The following is a 17,325-nucleotide window of genomic DNA, read 5'->3' on the forward strand; positions in this document are numbered from 1 at the left end:
CACCGCCTTCAAAATAATTATCTGGTGCACAAAACTTAAAAAGAAAACTGATAAAGCAAGCCGAAACTGAAAAATCTGCAAATTTGATATCAAAGTTTTCGAGAGTTGAAAAGTTATCTGACCTCCATCACCCGAACTTCAATATCAACAAGCAATAGAAGAAGACCCGCTTGAAAAAAGTTCTGATCATGAAGATACAGAGCACTATTTTCAAGAAGATTTAGCCGTTCCTGGAACCTCGTCTGCATCTCAAAAAACTTACAGAAGTTGTATCAGATAAATCGTTATCAGCATCTTTTAGAGAGAAAAAAATTGATGATATTTCACAATGGCCATTTATTATTGACTCTGCAACAAAATATGAATCCTTCTTCGATGCCCTGTTAGTAATGAAATGAACAACGAAAATCACCCAAAGAATTGTGATGGCCGTCATTTTTCAAATTCGCATTTTGAAAAAGTAATGCCAAATGGGGAGATTTTTAAAATAAGGTGGCTCGTTTACTCTAAATCTGCAGATAAAGTATATTGTTTTTGTTGTCGTTTACTTCACACAGAACCTAACTCTAATATGGGAAAAGAAGGATTTGACGACTGGAGGCACTTATCAACGCGTCTGAAAACACACAAATCATCCTCTGACGTGCTATGAACAGTTGGATACAAGCGTCGATTAGGTTGAAGAACTTCAGCGGAATAGAGAAACAATTACAAAAAACAGATTGAAGATAAGAAATCGAGATGGGTTGCTATCCTCGAAAGAATGATGTCGATAGTGTACTTCTTGGCAGGCAATAATTTGGTGTTTAGAGGGAGCGCTGAAACGATATTCACCCCTAATAATGGCAACTTCTTGGGTTTGGTGCAATTATTAGGAAAATTTTATAATGTGATGATGGAGCACATCCGCCGTGTTGTAAATAAAGAGACTAATGTCCACTATTTCAGCAAACGCATTCAAAACGAATTAATTGGCTTACTTGGAAGTGAAGTTCGAAATAATATTGTGAATATGGTAAAGCCAGCTAAATACTTCTCCATCATTATGAACTGCACTCTTGATGTAAGCTACATTGAACAAATGTCACTAACATTCCGGTTCGTTGACGTTAATGAAGAAGTGGAAGTGCGAGAGTGTTTTGTTGCTTACAAGCCAGTAAGTGACTCTTCGGGAGCAGGACTCACTGGCCTCTTTCATGATACGATTTTACAAGAATTTGATTTAGACATGAACGATTGTAGAGGTCAAGGCTACGATAATGGAGCGAATATGATAGAAGTGAACAAAAGTGTACAAACCAGAATTTTAAACCTATATCCTCGGGCATTTTTTAATCCATGTGGCTGCCACAGCTTGAATTTGGTGATAGCAGATGCAGCAAAAAGTTCGGTTGAATCTGTTTCTTTATTTGTATTTCTCCAAAGACTATTTGTTTTATTCTCTGGATCAACCAAGCGATGGGAAGTGATATCCAAGCACACAGATGGATTATCGTTGAAAAAAAGTTTGCGAAACTCGTTGGGGGAGTAGAGTTTCTAATCTTGCTGCTGTTCGCTTTAACTACACTTCAGTTCGTGAAGCCCTTCAAAATCTTCACGAAGAAACTAATGACTCAGTTGCAGTATCAGAGGCATTGCCGCTAATTCAGAATATGGAGCAATTTGAGTTCATAATTACAATGGTGGATTGGTATGATATATTGTTTCAAGTAAACATTGTAAGTAAAGCTATGCAGTCTGAAACTATGGACTTACTAAATGCATCGCAATTACTGAAAAACTGTTCGGAATTCTTGAAACAGTACCGTAGCTTTTCCTCAACTCTAATTACAGCTAAGGAAATAGCGTCTCTAGCCGAAATAAAACCAGTTGTTAAGGCAGTCCGATCGCGAAGAAATAAACTGTTATTTGAATATGAAGCCTTAGATGAAACACCAACTGATCCGGATGAATTATATAAAATGAACGTTTTTTACCCGATGATAGAGATAATTGAGAATACATTGGTTACACGTTTTCAACAATTGTCAAAATTCAATGATACGTGGTGTTTTTTATAAGACATAAAAATAATTCCAGAAAAATCCATGTTCGAAAAAGCCTGAGCTGATTTGCTAACCACTTTAAGCGATGGAGAAAAATGTGACATATCTGGTCATGAATTGGTTGAAGAACTTCTGAGACTGAACCCATTATTAAAATATCTTTAATCAGGAGAGCCAATAAAAGTTCTTCGACTTATAAAAAAAATGATTGGCAAGATATTTTCACGAATGTATGGACAGCGCTTCTTATCTTGCTAACTGTACCTGTAACTGTTGCCAAAGGAGAACGAAGTTTCAGCAAATTAAAACTTATAAAAACCTAACTGCGTTCTACTAATGTGTAAGGAAAGACTGTCCGATTTTGGAATTTTTTCTATAGAAAATTCTTTTGCCCAAAAGTTAAATTATTCAGACTTGATAAAAACATTTGCAAGTGCTAAATCTAGAAAAGTGACTATCTAGGTATGTTTTAATATTTTTACTACGCACTCATTTTATTTTATTAATGTTTGCATGGAACACAGAATAAATAAAAATTTACAATCATTATATTTTTTGTTATGATTTTTCATTTGTCCACCACATCACATATAGGTACTCGCACGAACTGGTCAAACGAACTTTTCTACTATTTGAAATTTTTGACAGCAGTAATTCGGCTTAATAATAGGAGGCGGTTTCTTTTTCTGGTGGAAAATAAAGCAACTGCTTTAACAATTTTTTTTTATTATTATTTAGAGGGGCGCCACTTTTATATCTCGCACCACCTGAAAATGTTGATAGGACCGGCACTGGGTGACGGTTCCCGGTGAGCGGCGCTCTCGCACGGCGGGGGGGGGGGGGGGGGGGCGCGCGAGTGTGAGGGCGGCGAGGGCGGCCGAGCGCAGGCGGAGACGCCCGAAGGCGCTCGGCGGCGCTCGGCCGGCGCTCGGGCGCCAGTCCTCCGCCTCGCGCCCTGCCGGTCGCACGTCGGGAGCAGCGCGCCGGTGCCTGTGACGTGAAGCGGTCAGCACGCGCCGCGATGCGCCGTCCGCGCGTGTCGGAAACACACACACAATAAAACCGAGCCTCAGAGAGAAACAAAAAAAATGAATCGTATGAGAACTCTCGTATCATTCTCAGTGATGTGTATTACTTGGTGACGCATCGAGCAAAGCGCTTTTTGTGTCTTGTGTCGCTGTTTTATTTATTTATTTTTTTTGTTCTTTCACTTTCATTTCGCAGACGTGCGCGCAAACTTCCCGATCAAGAAACTGTTAGCGTAGAGATAGCTTAGCGTGTGTGAACCTAATAGCGGCGTGACGCGCTAGCCCAACTTTGCTTGGTTTTTAGTTTGCTCGTTTGATTTATTTTTCTTGTCCGCGTGCAGTGTTGAAGTGTTGGACCTGTGTCGTGTTCGTGTTGTCGGCAGTTCGTTCAAACCTGCGCCACTAGTTCTGTTTGTGTCCTGTGTTTTGGAATTGCACGCTCCTACAACCTTCTCCTGTGTGCCAGTCTCTGTGAGTAGTTAATTGTTGCCGGGAGTATGTGTGTCTGTGTGTGTGTGCGCGTGTGTGCTAGGTCGTGCGCGTGCTTCTACAGAAACACTCCCGCGTTCACTCCATTTCGTTGTTTACTTCGTCTTGCAGTACGGCGAATTTCAATTTTCCTGCTTCGCATGTGTTTCTATTACATTCCTCGAGCATCTTAAAAATTATTGCGACACCACAACTTGCCAGACAAAAATGTCGTGCGGTTTATAAAATGTTTAATGCATAATTTTAATGTACCTTGTGCAGTTACGTGCATACATACATTGTAGTCTCTCGCAACTGTGTTTCCGGTATATTTGTAAATGTCGGCGTTAAGATTTGCTGTAGATTTCTAAATATGTACGAGATTTTAACGTAAATTTACTGTTGTTCCTTTACTAACGACGCAAAGACAATCTGGTTCTAATCGAAATAAGTTCTAGCTGAAATTGAAAAAAGAAACTCACTTGGAGCATGTGATGAACAAAACAGACATGCACGGACATGCAGAGGGAAGGGACGCGCGTGTGGCCACTGCAGACAGCGGGAGCCGGCGCGGGTGTGAACACAAGCCGGAGATGAGTTGCACGCGTGTTCGATCGTCACGTGAGCGGCCGCGCCGTGCCGCGGGTCAGTATCCCACCCCTGCCGCGGCGGGTACAGTCACCGGCGCGCCGGTCCTGCAACCGTTCGCCGGTGTTCGGGCACAAAACGTGGGCTTCCCCGCTGGCGCTGCGTCTGAGAAGTGTAACATTCGGGACGATCAACGTGACGTACCTACACCTTCCATTCGAGGATGCCGCTCACAGTCGCGCACTTTAAACACGATGCCCCAGGGCTGTCACCTTCTCCCCGCTTGCACTCCCCGAGTACAGAACCTCAATTCGAAACTAACTCTTGCGTAAGTGTGTAAATAAATCGTTAATGCATATTTTATTAGGGTTTGCTGACACCTGTGCGATTAGATAATTAACGCGCTTTTAAATTGTCGTGACGACTCTTTAAAAAATTCTTGAGGGTGGTGTACCAAAATAAATTCAAGTTGTTTTCATAGATAGCCAAAGAAAAATAAAGTGCTACAAAGTTATTTTAACTTGCTTCTCGTCTTGAAACAGGAATGAGTGCTTATTTGTTTCCACGGTAACACTGCGTAATTCTTTTTATTAGCTCTGGAATAAGTGTATTTTAATTCTTTCTCTGTAAAATCGCAAATAACATGAAGTAAGCGTAGTATTTCAAACGCAAAAAAAAAATGTATTATGCCAGTTACGCACTCAATTGAACATACGTATATCACTTTGGAACAAGTTGATTTTTAATTGAATTTTATTTTTAACATTTCTGAGAATTAAAATTTCAATGCATATTCAGCCAAGCTGTTATAAATTACATTGGTTATTTCATTACATATTCAAATTGCCGGTTCTATTTTATAAACAGAATAATTTTATTTTCAGGCACCCTGTCTCAGTTGTAATTATCATATGGGAAGACCATTGCAGACGCACGCTAACATGTCTGACGTGACAAGTGTGACACTAGTGACAGATGACGAGGAGATAAATATCCGATAGGTTCAGCTGCTTCGGTGCGCTTTACATTTCCGATCACAAACCTTTTTTTATTTTATGGCTCCTCCTTAAACTTGCAAGCTAATAGCTGCACATCTTTACTTGTTTTCTACTTTCCACTAAATGTACTCACGACTGATTTGGGATTAATGTCGACACTACCGAGTCATAGGCGTGCCCAGACATTTCCATTAGGGGGGGCCCTGCTAAATTTTTAAATCAGAAGCGGAATTTAGAATGTTAAATAGCCTAAATACATTCATTCATTGCCGTGTTTATATTTTTGTGCAGTATCAACGAGATATGTTTACTAGTTAATATTTATATCCGTATAATTTTAACAATCTTGAAAATATGTTTTTTTTTTCCATAGAAAATGTTTAAAGGGTACTTACACATTTTCCCCACTCGAATTTTCCAATAGCTTGGTCCAGATCTACCTTGAAATGAACTTTTTTTAGTGAATGCGAGCACAGCAATTCAGACAACAGAACTTTAACAAACCCATTAAATTATTTTTATTTTTGCTTGGCCATGACATCGTGTTTTAAATAAACTAAGGCGGCTGTATTTCCAGAACGATAAAATGTTTAAAAATATTGTTAATTAGCACGCTGCAACACTGAAACACAGTTTGAGTGTCACAGTGCCAGGAATATACGAATATTAACGAACGCATTAGAGAAAATGCCGATCTGAGTGATTACATTAGGGGGGGCCATGGCCCACCTGCCCCCCCCCCCTTGTAGGCACGCCTATGTACCGAGTACATGCGCAATCTTAAAATAAAATAAAAATTCTTTTATTTTATTCATTTTGTCACATTAAGCCTCTTATAAATTTAGAATATGTGTGTATTGATTTGCAATTTCAAAGTTTTATAATATAACCTTTGAAAATATGGTTAAACCGTTCACTCTTGTACTTAATCCAATTTAATTATAAAATGGTTTAAGGTAAAACTTAGGTGCATTACGTAGATTTACGAAAATAAAGTTTGTTTTAAATTTTTTGTCATTTTACTGATCCGTTCACCATCACTCAAAAATACTTAACGGATTTCGATTAAACGTTTCGTACTAATAAAGTTTTTAGATAATTTAAACACTAGGTCATATGAAATTCCATACCTCTACTTCCAAATATCGTGAAAATGGGTCAATACCGTTTTTGAGAGAAAAAATTTATATATTCTGAACGTATCAAACATAAGGTTAAATACTGAAAATTCAAAAACAAGGGATCATATCTTTGGCGTTTGTAAAAATGTAAAAGTGTTAATTTTGTTTTATTAATGATAGTTAGTTCATCCTATTCTTAAAAGTGCAAACACACATTAAAATACCACTTATTATATGTTTTACCAGGTTTTGCAGTTCAATTTCTAATGAGTGAAAGATGTATCTGTGTTTTTTTATTCCTATAAGTCTAACATATATCGGTATTCACTCAAGCATGAGGTAGTAAATTATTAAATAAAATTTAAATAATTGAATTTTTTAATGTTTATCCCTGATGTGGAAAATTCAGACTCATATGAATACTATAATGTCAACGGGTACAATCAAATCTACAAAAGTGAGAGTTTTGGGTTTTCACATACATAGTTTACAATACAAATAAAATGAACTTTTTTTTTTCACTATATCAATAGAGGGAAGAGGGAAATGATGAGAAATTCAAAATAAATACGAGTGTTTTACAAATTTTTAAAAGTCTGCTTTCAAAAAGGAGAAAATAAAGATATGATGGATTTAATAATTATAGTAAAATATAACTGAAAATTTATAAGTTGGCATAATCTATGTTAAAATTGAATATGGGGATATTTTTACAATTTTAAATATTTTGCTCCTCATTTGACCAAAAAGGTGGTAAGGGCGATTTTATTACATACTGATGTATATCCTAAAACATCAAAAGGGAAATAAAATATTGGCTAAAGTAATCTACATTAAAAATAAAAATGCTCAAATATATATTTTTTATTTATAAGTTACAACCCTTGATGGATTTGTTAGGATTGCGATCTTATGTAAACCTGATATTCTAGTACGTTATGTTGCTTTACTTAAGGATCTTTGAATTTATTACAGTTTTTTTACAGTACTAAACCATTTTCGTTGGTTAAGCCGTAGCTCGCAGTTATAATATAGTCAAAGATTTTCAATACCTTTTCTTAAACTTTTCAGTTTGTGTAAGATAGTTTTAAATCATTCCGTGTGTAATTAAACTAAAGAAAAAAATGGCCACGATTATTACTTTAGGTAAAAAACAATGCAGTTTAATTTTGACAATTTTTACATTGGCTAATGATATAAAGTTTCTTAACGTGTCATTATTTAGAAACTTTCTCTATAAGAGTGTATATATTTTTAAAATATACATTGAACAATGTTTTAATTAGACAAAGTCGTAAATATAAATGCAATACGAATTTGTTACGTTTATTGTCTGGGAAACATCAAAAATTAAAATTAATGCATCATAACCTTCGTATGAAAATAAGACCATGTGACCATATGCCCGCAAAATATCTGGATATATGGATTCATGTGGCCTACATATTATGATACAAGTAGGCATAGCAGTTTGAAAGCCCAGCCTGGATCTCATTTTAGTCGTTCCTTCATAATGTTACAACTGTTATTTTCCTCTGACTTTCAATTCAGCGCACATGAAAATGGAAATCTTGCAATTTTGACGTTATGGTTTTTCCAGTAGGTAAATCGATTTAGTAATTCAATGTTTTGAAATGAGAAAAAAAAATGTTTTACTTTTCTGGCTACCGAAACTCCGTTTCTAACCACAGGCCATTAGTAATGTATTTTTCATAAATTTACTAAAAACAGGCAGTATCCTAAGATTATTCACATTTTCCTACATTTAAAAGGCTATAATGTTATTAAATAATGAAAATAATTTTACTAGCGTGCTTGTTTCTTACACTTATAAGCCACTGATAACCGGTAATCATGAACCACAAAAGCCTGGTTTATAAACCAACGCAAAATCCAAAATTTTCAGCAACTATATTTTAGAGCACCTGCCTATAGACGCAAGGCGCAATAACGCAACGCAAGTATTGTTCAACTTCCGAAAACTTTAGCAGACGCAGACGTTATGTGCATGGAAAGGTACGATGTTATTATTATTATTATATTCATCGTGTTTATACATAAGCTTCCATACAGTAAAAAAAAAACCTTTAAATCAAATAGTTGACAATTTATTTTGTTTTAATTATAAATATTGAATTCATAAAAAAAGACGGGTAGAATGTTTTTCTATTATATTACAATTTTAAATTATAGGGTTGGTGAAGTCTCGCTAGGGTTGGTGAAGTCTCGCTAGGGTTGGTGAAGTCTCGCTAGGGTTGGTGAAGTTTCGCTAGGGTTGGTGAAGTCTCGCTTGGGTTGGTGAAGTCTCGCTAGGGTTGTTGAAGTCTCGCTAGGGTTGGTGAAGTCTCGCTAGGGTTGGTGAAGTCTCTCTAGGGTTGGTGAAGTCTCGCTAGGGTTGTTGAAGTCTCGCTAGGGTTGGTGAAGTCTCGCTTGGGTTGGTGAAGTTTCGCTAGGGTTGTTGAAGTCTCGCTAGGGTTGGTGAAGTCTCGCTAGGGTTGGTGAAGTCTCGCTAGGGTTGGTGAAGTCTCGCTAGGGTTGGTGAAGTCTCGCTAGGGTTGGTGAAGTCTCGCTAGGGTTGTTGAAGTCTCACTAGAGTTGGTGAAGTCTCGCTAGGGTTGTTGAAGTCTCGCTAGGGTTGGTGAAGTCTCGCTTGGGTTGGTGAAGTTTCGCTAGGGTTGTTGAAGTCTCGCTAGGGTTGGTGAAGTCTCGCTAGGGTTGGTGAAGTCTCGCTAGGGTTGTTGAAGTTTCGCTAGGGTTGTTGAAGTCTCGCTAGGGTTGTTGAAGTCTCGCTAGGGTTGGTGAAGTCTCGCTAGGGTTGGTGAAGTCTCGCTAGGGTTGAAGTCCCGCGAGGGTTGGTGAAGTCCCGCGACTTGCGTGTTTTATAAACTACTTCGATTTTCTTCCTTTGGTTGCTCTGTTGCGCCGTTGCGTTCCTTGCGTGGTTTATAATCCCAGCCTAACTTGCAGGAGCGCTGTGGGTGCTATCTGGAGCGGAGGGAAGCTCCGCAGTTTCTGCGCTGGAGGTATCGGGGGCTGCTGGCTCCCGGGTCAGACGGAGCGCGGGAAGCAATTTCGGCGACACTGCAGCCTCCCTTCCCACCATACTTCCTCCAACCTGCCATCCCTTATTTCCCACCCCTATCCGGCAGGTGAAGGAGAATGTTAAGTGCGCCCTCCTCTCCTAACACACTTCCCCTTACAAATATCAAGCTCGCGGCCGGGATTAAAGCGAACTTCAGCTTCCCCCCCCCCCCCCCCATTACACAACTTGTTCTCTCCCCGGGCACCTCGCTATCCACCCGCACGTATCTGCAGAGACACCAGTTAGTTGGGCCTGCAGCTTTGGTCGCTACTGGCGCTTGTGCGCGCTGGGAAGAAACGTGCATTACTTCACCCGATCAACTTCGAAGCTAACATTTATGTCCACTACCTGGACGTTTGAAAACATCTTATGCGCTTTCAACACACCAAGTTCCGGTTACACAATGTACTTTAAAGTTTTCTTTTTTCTTACAACACGATCAATAGCCACCGAACCACTTACATAAATGGTACGAAAATCAGTGTAGCTAAGCAATGGTAATGATGAAGCGAAAACGCCACCAATAGGTTGCTGACTCTATTGAAATTCTCTCAAATGTTAACGTTTTCATACAAAAGTCTTTTTATAATTTACCTCAAATTCATATTTAATTAAAGGTCAACTGCAAGAATAACCGAGAAACTGACAATATGTGGTCACTTTTGCAAACTTATATATATATATATATATAACAAATATTACTCACTATTAAAATACATCATAAAAACAACTATGTATGTTACCGTTTCTTAAAATAATTCTGTCATTTGGAACACGCAAAGTCTATGAACGCAGTATGGAATTCATAGCAGTTAAAGATATATATATATATATATATATATATATATATATATATATACATATATAGCACTAACAAGGAGTTTATTTGATGTTTTCACTCGGTGTAGTTGTTTGAAGTCTTCAATGGCACCCTCGCTACAAAGGTTGTGCTGCTATTTTCTGCGCGGCAATTTGCTCTCGATCGGGCTGAACTCCCGTGGGACTCCACTCCCGTGGGACGCCACTCCCGTAGGGACGAGTGACGCTATTCCCGTCGCCGCGCGCTTCCTTTACTGTCCTTACTTCCTCCCTTGCTCCCGACACTCCCGCCGCTGCTTCACGGTTTACTGAACAATTTTGAACCCTAGACATCGAGGAAATGGGAGTTATATGTGCGTGTAATAGTGTGTCTGAGCTAATATGATTGGTTACACTTTCCATGCTGTTTAATGTGAATCACTCAACTACTACACTTAAACCTATCACTTTCCAGTAAAACTTGAATTTTATCTCATACATATCGTACTTCCACAAATTCTGTCTCCAAGTATTATTGCCAACATCTTGTATACAAATTTTCTTTCTTTTTATGTTTATTTATTCTCTCATTACAGAAACTCTACAAAATCTAAGTCACATTTTATATTGACAAAAATAAATCCCAATATTTTAATTGTTAATATTTCTATCGTTTTTTTTAATATATCTATACCATATAGCTACTATGTTAAAATCTATTTTGAAAGTATCATGTGTAGGCTTTGCATGTGCAATGAGATCAACTAGATGCAGGAATCTTCAGGTTTACACTTGCTCAAAGAAATTTTATTTATGTATCTTTTTAGATTAAATTAAAACTGGAGGCCTATCGGGGCAACTTGCAAACTTACAATAAGAGCGTCACTGCCAGAGGCAGGTCACGACTGCACCACCCTGAAGGCTGACCTTCACAACACCGAAACTGGAAGATGAACACATTGTTTGAACCGGAACAGTTGCCCCAAGTAGCACACGGTAAAACTGACACCTTGGGACGGAACATGAGTGGTGAAAATGTACTGACGTTCTTGAAATCACATTATGATCATGTTTCCTAGAATATTTTCGATGAGTGAATATTAGTAGTTAGGTCCTCGTTTAGTTATATTTTAAGATGTGGCGGTACCTATAATACTTAAAAAAAAAAGCATTTAGTCGCAAACCAACTGTAGATATCATAAGAGTTTCCTTGAGCAACGTGACAAAGCATGTTGTAAGGTCCTGGCAGTATGCAGAGTGCGTGGTCCAGCACAGTGCCACTCCCGCTCTCACATACCCAGGGGCAGCCCCACGTCGGGCGCCGGCCGTGTTTACACCAGCCCGCGAGCTGTGCGCGAGAATGTTTGGAATATCGTTGGTAATTTATGGCGCGAGGCTTCCTGGCTTTTCAGAGGAGGCGCTGGGGACGGGCCATTCCTCCACCCCTTCCCTTCCCTCCTCGTCCTCCTCGTCCTTTTCGCGTCGTCATTTAGGGCCAGTGAAACATACTATAAATAAAAATAGCTGCGGAAGAAGCGAGGGGGGGGCAGGCAACTCAGGGTGAGCTATGACGTCCACCGAATCGAATCCAGACCTGTGTGTATGAACGCTTTGAGGTTTTGGCGTGTGTGAGGCTAAGGAGTTCGTCTGCCGTTTCTCATGAGAATCGATGTGGTACTAAAGGGCGATAATGGCTTGCGGAGAACATGCCTTGTCGCCTCTATGTGCAGGGCAGTGAGCGGGTGCGCATTACTTGGGTGTTTTTGCGTGCAACTATAACACTTCAAGCAGTGATTCTGTAGTTTTACATTGGAGAGTGTGCTACCACGATCAATGATGATTGCTTTGGTTGTATCGTACTTTCTCACATTTAAAATATTTTAAGCTATAACTTTTTAAACAAGTTCATTTAAGCTGTGCAGATCAAATACAAATGGTCTTGGAAGAAGGAAAACTACGTATTTTTAAGAGCCATGTATTTTTCGCGAAAATATTTTCAGACCAGCTGTGAGATAAAACTGTGCAGCATTGTCTGTGTTTCATTGTGGGCTGGGTTTATGTAAGGTATGTTTGTGTACTGCCAGCACACCAATCATAGCCAGCCGTTGCGGAAGCAAACGCGTCCTGAATGGCCCGGCCATCTTGCAAGGAAACAATCGCTAGTGCAGGCATAACTTGCTGCAGTCAAACGAGCGATCAGAATTTTTATCAAGTACTATTTTTATCGTGCAAATGCAGATAAAGAATACGTTCATAAGCTTCATGTAAACCAGGTATTTGAAACATTGTCCAGCGCTGTTAGAATGTGTGGAGCTCAACTGGGGCTCGTCCAGGGAACTAGTGGAACGAGCATGGAGTCAGGAATTGTCAGGAGGCGGCTTGCTGTGACGTAGTGACCTCGCCATCGCCATACATATTGTTGCACCTAAAACATCGCGGAAATGGTACTTGATAAAGTCTGATGAGGGTTAGTAAGTATGAATTGGAATCTCCGTATTTAAAAAAAAAATCCTTTCATGAAGTAAGTCATTTAAAACAGTTACCACAATGCAAAGGAATAAACTTTGACGAGTTTTTGGCGTCTGATCGATATGGCCCAGCAATTAGCTGAAGGGGGGAGGGGAATCGTGTGGGCATGGCCACCCTCTGGGAACGAGGCAGAGCAGTGCATCATCCAGTCACTGTCACGTGACGAGCGGGGCTTGGTGTTGATTGAGCAGCGCTCGACCGGGAGTTCCCGCGCCTCACCTGCACTCTCCTGAGGGCGCTGGTAACTCAATAGCTCCTTCCGGCGACTCCGGAAACTCTTTTTTTCCGGCCCGCTCCCCGGCTGACTCCGTTGTTTTATCGCGGTAATTAAATATCTCCCCTCTAGGCGGGGGTCGTTTCAATTTGCGCGCGCGACCCTCGGTCGAGGGGGAGGGGGCGGGCAGAGGAGCGAAGAAGACGGTCTCGCAGAGACACAGCGGCGGATACCTTGTTTCAGTTATTTTCGAGGGCCGTGGATTGCGAATTGCGAGTCTGCGGCAGAGAAGGTGGGGGACCGTGTTAAGGTGGAGGGGAGGGGAGGGTGAGGTAATGTCCGCGCAGCAAGCCGGAGATAAGATTGTTTGTTGTAAATTCCTACCCTCGGCGCAGCTGGGTCGGCGGGTCGAACAGCTTATTGTCTCTCCTAAATTCCCGGGCGCCGCGGCGCGCCGAGTTATCAGCTTTATTTCTTGGCAAGTGCGCGGCTTAGACTGTTGCACTCTTCCAGCCCGGGTTTATGGGCCGCGACGCCTTCCCCGAGGATAAACTGCCCAACAGGCAAATTACTTTACTTTACTTTCTGTACCTTCCCAAGGTGTGGTTTTCAGCGAGCTGCAATATTCGAAAAGACACAATTGGACTTTGTAGTTTTTTTCGGCTGTTCATCTGCATATAAATACAATGTTCATACATTCGAATGTGAAGGTTTTTTTTTTTTACTAAATTATGCATTTTTTATCTGAACATCTAGTAAAGATTAATTATTTTACATCACAAACATGTATTGAAACAATTTTCTGAAGTTAGTCTTTAGATGCGTTATGTAAAAACGATGAGAGTGAATTTTTATTACGCGCGCGCACCATGAAACGAAATTTTCACAGAACATAAACCCACTTATAGTCACTTTCATAAAAATTAGGGGACATACCAAACGTATTTGTGTGCCGAATTAAACTTTATGATAGTCAAACTACCGTGTAATATATTTGGTAAACTAAAATAGTCATAGCAAAGGTAATTTCAAGTTTTAAAAAACCAAAGGATACTAGTATTGCCATTATACTACATATTCTCCTTGTAATCTTGTGTTAATCTTCATAGCGCAGTGGTTATATTGCGTGGTTTATAAGCTAAATAAACGTGTTTCAAAAATCGGCAGTGGATTTTTTTTTCTTTTTTTAAATTATAGATATCTGGTTTATACAAATTGTGCTTCAAGCAAATATATTTGAATACGTTTTATTTGTTTAAAGTATAAATTAATACACATGTTTATATTAACACTGAATACTGACACATATATAGTTAATTTTTATTACAGTAAATTTCAAAATAAATCAAAAAGAAGTTTAATTTCTAACGCGCGTATTTAAGTACACGCACATTTTTTTTTTTTTTTTTTCACTACACGAGAGTTTATATTCTTTACATTTTAATATATCTGACTAGCACTGAAATTGTAACAGTGAATGTAAGAACTGAAATAGTTCAGTTTTGAGTAGGTAATAAAAGTTGTTTGTTCCCTGCCAATAATATGTACTTCAAACAAATCAAAACACATTTACTGACATCTCAGTGAATTTAACTGACTTTCAGGATAACTCAGTCTCCTAAACAGTAGTTCCCCGTGCATTCTTCTTATTCTTTAGTCAGTAGCCGATTTTAGACTTAACCGCTACTGCAGTTCAGTGCTTAAGATATACCCATTGCATTTTTCAATTATACTGTATGTAGGATATAAAATGTTCTTGCGAACAATCCCTATTAAAAGCTAGTCACGACACATGAAATGATCTGACCAATTAAGATACAGCTTATCTAAATACCAACAGCATTTGGTCCAGAAAATAACCTTAAAAAAAAGGGCGGGGAGAGAGAAATATGGAGGTGTTTAACTCTTCGTGGCGAAATATATTTGACTGTTTTACAATCAGTCCTGTTATGGCCGCCTTTTTATTCAGTTTTAAATAAATATTTCTGAAAAACATATAAGGATTTTGAGAAAACGCGTTTCTCTACTATTGCATGACAAAGCCGGTACGTACACATTACATAAATTAAAAATTTTAAAATTCTTTAATAACACTATTCAAAGGTTTTTTTCATTTTCTCCTTATTTATATCGATTATAAATTGCCATTGGTGAGCATTTGATATACGGCTTTCGTTATACTCAAATATTAGGCGTCCTCCTAACTAAGCCACTTTTATATTTTGCAAATCTTTATCATTTATGTATATAAAGCTTTCAAATACAAAAAAAAATCTTGTCAACATATGTTAATATTGAAACAAATGTAATACAGGCTTTTTTTAAATTATTATTATTATTTTTGAAAAATCTGTAATGTAGGAACCAAACCTGTGATTTAGGCAGCTCAAACAGCGTAATGTATTTGAATTTGCATGTACCTAAGGCGGCAACCAAGGTTTCGTATGATTTGTGACAAGATTACTTAGATTATACGACCAAGAACTACACTAATTTACCTAATGACCTGTGATGTTGATGCGTACCAGTAAATCTATATACTTTTTTACTGTACATATTCGATTTTCAGATATGCCAATTTGCGCAGGCTCTTGGAAATGCACTTTTGTCTTCAATCATCAGTTTTAAAGCATTCGCTGTTTCATTAATAAATGACATCATTCTTGCATCTTGTAGTATATTTTCACGGGTATAGTTATTGCATGTTTTCGAAGACAATACCTTACAATATAATAACCGGTGAAACGGAGATGTTCAAAAGCTTGCGTAGGAAACATAATGAAGCCTTTCACGTCTCTGCGGTGGAACAGCACTCGGTCGCTCCCACTCAACTGAGTGTGGGTCCTAACTGAACATCTTGTTCACAGGCGCAACGCTCAGTGCAGCCAGGTTTACATTTGGCCTCTTGGTTCGGCACAGGGCAGAGCTTGGGCAGTTTCCATAACCAGCTGTCGTCACTGTTTTGGCCACGGCTAGCCACGCACGCAGCCACATCCACGTGGCGTGGTCGGCGAGCAGGCGGGCCACGTGTTGCCGAGGATGGTCGCTGACGGCGCAACCAGCGCGGAAAGCCTCCCGATTATTATTTTTTTTTCCTAACCTAACTAAAAACTAAGTGTATTTTGGAGGGGTCCGGGTTAGGGAGGGACCTAGGTGCGTCTCAGGCCGAAGCCTATACGCCTAGTCATGCTGGGATTAGCCATGCAGGGAGAGGGTCGCATGCATCATGTGCTAGGAGGGGATTGGCCAGCCATGGCAGCGATTGGCGCCATGACTAACTCCCCTCACTCTTAAATCTAGACTATAACTAGAGATAGGTGGGGCCCAGGTAAAACCTGCATAGACACAGGGAAAACCCTGGGCACATTCATGCGGGATGCAAATTGGCATGCATTACGTGTAGGAGTTTACAGGAGACAGAGGATGGTCTGGATGAAGTGTTGGACAGAGTAGAAAAGAGTCTACCATGCGGGGGTTGGGCACTTGGACTCGTGGTCCGCTTTGCTAGTTGTCCAGTACTGGATTTAGTGACCAGGGACGCAAGCGCCTCTGGTGGTGAGTGGTTGCACTGACCACTCACTCCGCCGCCAGTTAGCACTGCCTCCCGAGGGTTGAGAGCCACGCCCGAACGGTTCCGAAGTTGTCCTGAGTTTTCCGATTGCTCGCTGTGAAAAAAAAAAAAAAAAAAAAAAAGACATATCGAAAGTATTTTAATAAACATTAACCTAACCTATCTTTCGTTTTAGTTACGAAACTAACCTAACTTACCCTCCCGAAAAATTAACTTTTATTTATTACAATGACACAACATAAACTAATAATTTACTTCAGTATATTTCGGAACTGTTCGGGTTGTGGTTGTGGCTCTCATTCCTGTGAACCGAAGGCTAGCCGTCTCTAGAGGACTGTCTGTGTTCAGACGTGCGCTCCGGTCGGGCGGGCCGTCGAGAGAAACCAGAGACCCTGGAGCAAATCATTATCAAAATTACAATTTTTAAAAATCTAGAATTTGAAGAAAAAAATATATCTGAAGACTGTAAACGTTATATCTAAACGTATCGCATAACTTGAAAGGTTATCAATATATTCTATTAGCAAACTCTCGCATAAAAAAAATTCCCGAAAATCTATCTAACTCCTCTTGTGCCTCACCCCCCCCCCCCCCCCCCCCCCGCCACACAATTTACCCTTTTATACGGCCCTCCACTCAAAATCTGCGATTGCATTGTCACGAGAAAATTGCTACTTAAAAATTGTTGCCCAAATTTAATCATTTGAACTTTAAATAAATCAGTAAGAAACAGAAACCTAATATAAATTTCATACCGTCAAACATACATCAAAATTTTAGCAAATGCATAATGTGGTTATTTATCAGTATTTTGAAAGATAGCTGAATCGCTCGTTTTAATTTTTCACTTGTTGTGCTCCAGGTGGATATCACTTTTGGGAGC

General features: G+C 39.5%; 1 protein-coding gene across 29 annotated transcripts in view; it reads left to right on the top strand.

The window, feature by feature from the left end:
- The first annotated feature begins 2,997 nt into the window (after positions 1 to 2,997).
- LOC134531020 (CUGBP Elav-like family member 1) overlaps positions 2,998 to 17,325 on the top strand; it is a 1,002,129-nt gene continuing 987,801 nt past the window's right edge. For 28 of the 29 annotated variants that reach the window (XM_063366464.1, XM_063366463.1, XM_063366465.1 and 25 more), the window contains exon 1: positions 2,998 to 3,544. The gene's annotated coding sequence lies outside the window, so the exon portion shown is untranslated. The remainder of the gene's footprint in view (positions 3,545 to 17,325) is intronic. The other variant, XM_063366462.1, reaches the window with a different exon arrangement.

The sequence above is a fragment of the Bacillus rossius genome, chromosome 3 (genome assembly GCF_032445375.1).
Source record: "Bacillus rossius redtenbacheri isolate Brsri chromosome 3, Brsri_v3, whole genome shotgun sequence".
Taxonomy (NCBI): Eukaryota; Metazoa; Arthropoda; class Insecta; order Phasmatodea; family Bacillidae; genus Bacillus; species Bacillus rossius.